A 7,627-nucleotide genomic window follows, 5' to 3' on the forward strand; every position below is an offset into this window, starting at 1 on the left:
GTAGTTCCAACGAGTGTCATTTTGTGACATGCTTTAAACTCATATTTATTAAAATGTACGATCTGGTGTTCTGGGTGTAAGTAAAATTACTTCTAATGAATGCTATTGTGTAGGACAAAAAACATACCAAACAACATGGACATAGCACAGTTTTGTTTTTGTCTCTGCTACGTCACATTTTGACTGCACAATGGACATATGCACAAAACCATTTCGTTGCAGATTTATTGATTATAACGGAGCATATTCCAAGCACTAAGCCTCCCTAAAGCAGACCGGTTTCATGTCTGTTTTTTAGTTTACAGTTTTAACTTTATTTGATTACGTATTCAAATATCTGAGCAGAATTAAACACTTCTAACAATGGAATATATATATATATATATATATATATATATATATATATATATATATATATATATATATATATATATATAAAATGTGTGTGGAAAAAAATTTATGGCATTTTTTTTTCTTTTCAAATTTCACTCGTCAAATAAACGAATACGAGGGTTTAAACACGGGAATTAAAACACCTAAATTCCTGTCAACATGTGTAAAATGAGCATCTTCATGGAAATAAATGTTCTATAGGCTTTAGACGTGACAACCAATGTAGACCGGTTTCTGATACAGAACTTCCTTATAAAGAGCACACATGCTCAGTTCAAATGAAATATCACGAGAATCTGTCGTATGTATTTTTTTGTTTTATCATTATTATGTAAAAATCACCCAGAAATATTATTCATTGACAATCCTTTCAAATAAATTATACACAATCGTGTTTCGTCAAATTGCAGGGGTTTTTAATTTGAGTATTTACAATTAAATCTGAAATGTTATCACTGCTGCAGACAAATACAGACAGAGATAGCGGGAGTGATAGAGGTTGTCTGCTTTTAATGACGGTAGAAAAAACAACAGTGGATGCTGAAGGTCAAGGTACACCTGAACGGAAGCGCACAAACTGTTATCCCCCCACCTTATGTTTGACGTTCCTTCCTAGTCGCACACAGGGCAATCACCATATCCAAATTGTTAAATAAGTTCTTAATTATGCGAGGTTTTACAATGCTTGTCTGTCATACAACTTCGTAAATAACATAGAGGCAAAACAACATACCAGTTGCTTTGTTCAAAGTCTATTTCGTCAGTTGATACCTGGATCCATTTTGAAATGTAACGGCTATAGAAATAAAAACACATTGTGAAGAAAGAACGAACGATTTAACTTCAATGTATAAATTATACTTTATAATTGTTTTACTCATACTTTCCCCAATAAGAAAAAAAATGATCTTGATGCACAAATAATATTTATCTATATTAGTGAAATAAACAAATATCACATTCCTTTAAATTCACGGATTGTTTTGCCATTAATTTCAAATGCTACAGAATTAACGTCATAGTTAAATAACAATATGGACTTGAATTAAACTTACTCTTTTTACTTATCATTTAGTAATAAAAAATATTTTAGACGAACATCTTCTATCCAAGACTCATATATTACTGTGATTCAAATAATGATCAGTGCATAAAACACAGCGTTATTGGTATTTATGCGTATGTGGTAAACCTTGGGATGCTTATCACTGTTTTCATTCCAACATGAATTACGAAGTAACTGGGTATATGAAGAAATTATTGTACAACCGTATCGTACACTGCAAGTATGCGTGCTTTACTGTGGAGAAAAAAATCATTGACGAACGAAGAAAATTAGTATTTTTTCGCTGTTGATAAAAAGTCGGGACCACTGCTAAATAATTTGTAGTAGTTTTTTTTTTCGCTTTTTTTCTACGCTAAGCATATACCATATATATATTTAAAGCACGTGCATGTATATAAAATACAGCTGTTAAAACAGTAGAGAAGAGACTTTTAAAGCTCTTTGGACTTCTGTTCACACCTAATATGCATATTAAATAACTATGCATTATTTCTGAAATTTATATCTAAAAGATAAAAAAAATGGAAAATTTAAAACGAACTGAGGAGATACCCAACATCAAAGCTATTTGATAGAAGGCTACAAAAAGTACAGGTGTAACTGGAAGGACGACAGTTTCAATTTTTGATGTAGCGTAATATAAGAATAGTGCTTGTGAATTATCTTCAAATACAAAAATTTGCAGCAACCGTTAAAGGCCAAGAAAAAAATTTACAATTCAAATTCCAATAAAATTTATCAGTATAATTTTCATGACCCATTTATTAAGATATATCAAAATAGAGGAAACTTAATCATGCATGAGTTTTACATGAATTTGAGTTTTAAAATATTTGACAGAAGTGAAAATTAATTTAAAATCATTTATGGTGTCATCATATTTTGACCTTTAGATATGACCTTGAAAATTGATGTGCATAGTTTCTGAACACTAGTTATGATCAAGTCAAAATGTCAGGTCTTTTATAAAAAAAAAATAAGATATGCATTCTTCAATGATAGACCACCAAATTGCACACAAATCATATGAACAGATTCTAATCATTCAAATTGCCTGGTATCTTGATTGTTCTCTGCATTGAGTAAATGAAAGTTATGATTGACTCCTTTTTAGAAAAAAATGGATTGAAATTAACCTGTCATACATGTACGCTCTTTTGTGAATTGGAAAGAACCATTTCGAATTATCTCTACACCTCACGCTTTACCAAAAACCATGGAAATTAACAGAAAATTCCGTCCATCTTTATTTTATAACATGCATACACATTTGATTTTATAAAATCGTTTTTATTTCAGCTGCTGACAAACAAGAGTATTACATCAACGTACATCGCTCCTTGGATCAAAATAAAAAAAATGTCCGTGGAATTTTTCAAAAATAAAAAAAAATCCACTTGATTAAGTACATGTAGTCTCGCAGACATTGTGGGGAGGGTTGAAAAACCTTCAGGTAAGTTTTTTAATGAGCAATACACACGTAAATAAGATCTTTACTGTCTAGAAACTATTGGCCGATACTACTGTTAATACGGTTGTAATTATGACATATTACCAGGGTTCAAATCAAGTTAACTAAAATGAAGCAGGTAAAAAATATATATATATATATATATATATATATATATATATATATATATATATATATATATATATATATATATATATATATATATATATATATATATATTTATATATATATTGTATTCGATTAAACCTTTTTTACCATTTAGCACTACTTTTGTCTTTCGTGCTAGGGTTTTAGAAGTCTAGGAATAGACCATGAGTAACAATAAAGGTTTGTGTGCACACCTGGCTCCCGGATCACGAGGCACTCCCCCCCCCCCCCCACCTTTTTTCTCCCCCCCCCCCCCAAAAAAAAATTCTACCAAGCTAGGGCTGCTTCTCTATCATGGAGTCAGGTATAGCGATTCTTCCAAATATGTTTATGAAGGAATTTCGATTGGACCTTTTAAAAGTGTCAGAGTTTTTAAAAAAATAAAGTCATATTGAAGACATTTGAGGCGTTTCAAAAATCTCTTTTTAACTATACATGTGTATACTGTTATAGAGATACATGAATCATATGATCAACTTAATTAACCAATCGTGCGCTTGTATTTGCGTTCGATATGATTTGAACATATATAATTGCAATATATAATACAATGGGATTGGGCATAAATTATAAAAACTTAATTAGACCTCTCCCTACATGTTGAACAACAAATTCAATATTATTGTATGTGCAAACATATTATGCTAGTTGCATACTAGTATAGTATATCTTACTGCAATCACAATCATGGAATAAAGGCACGGACTGGTGTCATATAAAATTAATTAATTTGCATGTCGCCTGGTCGGCTCTTGTTCGAAGACAACGCATCATAACAGTCGCTAATTAATAATAGAGGGTATTACACCAACACACACGTCACCCAATCAAAATAATGAATGTAGGCGGCAAATAATTTTCAATAAGTTTATTTGATGAAGATATTATATCGATATTATTTAAGGAATTGTTCTTTGGGTATTATGAGGGGATATTTACCTCATAATATTTGAAGACTGATTCTTCGTTTTATACAATTTTCAGCAATTGTACGATTAAATATTAATAAGCAAACTCTGTTTTCGTCCAAATCATACGTCATTTGAATTTATTGGACTGTATAGTACAAAATCGATACGTAGTTTTATCACAGGCTAAGGCACTGAAAAATGTACATTTAAATTTTTAAATGCACGGCTAACTTTTAATTCCGGGAGCATCACATTTCCCAAATTCATCATTTTTTTTTTCATAATTATGGATTTTTGAATGAGTATCTAATCTATGTAAGGTATTCATATACTTTCGCTAATGTTAAAGAAATATAAGTATATAAACTGTATGAATCTTTGTTACTTTATAGGAACTATACGTTCATTTGAACAATTTAGTAATATAAAATATTAATTGGTTTGTTCAGTGTTGCTTTTTTCATAAACCGACCAAACTTTTTACGTCGCTGTTTAAAAGGTTTCTTGGATTTGCACGATATCTACAAAAATAGTTATACAGTATAAAACTTATATCAAAACAAGTTTAAAAAGTTATGAAATAGTTACAACCGTATAGCAGTATGTGGTTTGCCACTTCAGGAAATTTTATTCATCGGAAACGCAATTAATTTCACAATAATCACAAACTATTGTACGCTATTCTGTTCAAGGAAATTTGAAAAAAAAAATCCAAAAGCTTCCAAAATAACATACAATTAATAATTGACCATAAAATTGCATACATAGATATAGCTTTGCAGTGATGCATTACATGTTTGGTGTCTCAGTACGTCTTCTGGTCCTTGGATAAGGAAAAAGGTCGCCCTAATCGACCGAAATGAAGACAAAATGTGACAGTAATACTGACGATAAGAGCGTGTTACATAGGGGCCAAGTGTCATGGGTCGCACAGATTCACTGCTTCACCATGTCCCCGATCTCTCAGTATGGCGCAGTATTGGGTAACTCTGTTTTGTCTTATCATTGACACACTGGGTCATTGACCACAGGGACGTACATCCGGGGACGTAACACACCGAAGTGGGCAAGTGGACACTTAGTCCGCATTGCGCATAAACAAACTTGCATAATTATTACGTTACACCATTACTTCGATTGCCAAAACAGACTGATATTTTTTTTATTTTAAACAAATGCTTTCCTACCATTTGGACGAAGGATCTGAGGATGACATGTTTATTAGATGCTTTAAGTATTGTTTTAATTTTAGTTCCATGCAGTTAATTTTAATTTGAAAGATAACTGAACAGAAATCGAGCACAACAAACGCATATTATACATGCATCTCACGTAAGTGAAATGAAAACCCTTGATGTCTGCACGACATTCGAGAACAAGAGAGACATTCTTTAAGCTCTGTAAATAAAGAGCTTTCTACACGTGTCATGGTAAACAAGGTATGGTCAAGTTAGTCAATATTAGCAGGATATCCATCCATTCTATGATAAGGGTGTATGGCGCGCAGCCATGTTTGCAGACCACCGGAAGTGCCAGTGTCAGTCCTGTGTTCACCAGGCTAAATCATATTTACCCGCAAATCCCATAAAATACAGGTATTGTGAGAGGACACTAATTGAATTCCTCTGAATGTTTGAGTAATTATTTGCTTAGATCAGTGTTTATATTTCATAATTTTAACTTATATCAACTCTAAGCTACATGTGGAGAATGCAATCAAATTTTAGTTATCGTGATTTTCAAACACAGTACATTTAAACTAATGTGTCAACTTATACCCATGATGCATAGCATCTTTTATGAAAATGCTCCGGATGAGGCTACGCTTCGGGACCACCTTACGTCACGAATGACAGAATCAGGATATTATTTCCATTTTCAATGGCCGCCGGCGTAAGACGATGTAATCCCCTTGAATTAGGATACACCGTTGTAACATACCAACTATTCTTTTGTTTTAAGAGAAATGGAAATCTCTTGGTTGATACTATCGGCCTCCAATCACCCCGACTGTCGATGGGTGATAGCTTTCAAATTGAATGAAAAAGCAACGAGAGAACCTACCAATTGCCGGACCAGCCGACGAATCAGTTAGATGACAAGTCAGATTTCCTTATCGTTTCCAAACACGTTTTCTCGCGAGCCGGTCCGCGCACGCTAACCAACAGGAAGATGGAAAAGGTCGCGTGCGAATCGCACACAATTTGCTACATTTATCTATGGGTGGCCATATCTAACTCGCTCACGCTGCACTTCACTATAATTTGCCATTTTTACGGCGATCGTATAAAATTATCAATGACTTAGTCATCTGCAGATTTGAAAATCTGATTAATTAATGTGACTTCAGAACAAACCCATGTAGTGTGTATATGTTTAAAAGAAAGACGAAGCATACACGATAAAAGCCCAGAAAAACTATACGATTTTAATTTAAAAAGGCGTGCGCAATACTTGTCATTATATGTCTATAACAAATATTAATCCTAAATTTGCCGAGAACCACCAACAGATAGACGATATCATTTTTAAATTAAATAACACAGTTGGGTATGAGAAAATATTACTCTACACCAACTTTTATTGGTGCAAACGAAGAGGAACCTAGCAGGCTTAATTTGGCCACGCGGTTGGTTGCACGTTGCTATAGTTTTAACGACTGTGGATTTAAATATTCGTATAAAATCATCGTAGTGTAATTGACAACAAAGAACCATAAACAAATATCAGCAGAAGACCAGACGTTATATCCTTATAAAGGAAAAAAGGCCAAAAACCTCATAAAAATCAGAGAACTAGAGAGAGCGTAGGACAGTGGTAATTTGTTGTCCAGAACGCGGCGCAAGCTGGTAATGACCAACGCCTGCAAGCAGACCCCTGGTCACGAGTTTCCCTAAGCCTTCTCTGATCCAAATATACTAAGACAAAGCATTTAAGTCGTGATTATTTTTTTTTAAAACTGTCCTACAACTTCCTGCTAAAGTCGTGTCTAACTCAGGTTCTAGAAACAACAGACCTCTCAAGTAGAACCGATAAAAGGTGGCGAAATTAACTTCCTCCGGAAATCGAAAGCACGCTGGAAAATCCCTCTAGTTATTCATTAAGAAATATTTTTATTTTGAAAATTAAACAATTAAGATCTGTGGGGTTTTTTATCAATGTATAAAGTTAACAGATACGTTTTGTTGTATAGATTTCTTTCGTTGGTAACCCCGACCGAGCTTTTCTCCCTTAGCTTGGAAGCAATCTTACGACGATCGATTGACGATGTTTTACTTTAGAATATCGGAAATTTGTGTTATTCAATTGTCTCCTTAAAAGCACTACCTTTCAACGCGGCGGAAATGGAGCCGGAAAACACAGTGCATTGAAATACGGCGACAAACCACGTGCGAATAGGAGTAGCGATGTGCGCACACTTGACGCGCGCAGAACAATCACCGTCCAAGAAAACCGGAATCGGAGCGCGGTTGAATTCATTCGTAATTCTACGGATAAAAGTCAGAATCGGTCAAGTGCAGACACTGCAATATATACATAAAAAGAAAATTAATCAATTCGGAGTCTATATTTCCGAGATAAATTAGACTCCCGTGAACGAGGGCCATCCGAGCACAAACACTTTGCACGAAGTGGCAG

This window comes from Crassostrea angulata, chromosome 3 (genome assembly GCF_025612915.1).
Source record: "Crassostrea angulata isolate pt1a10 chromosome 3, ASM2561291v2, whole genome shotgun sequence".
In the NCBI taxonomy this organism is placed as follows: Eukaryota; Metazoa; Mollusca; class Bivalvia; order Ostreida; family Ostreidae; genus Magallana; species Magallana angulata.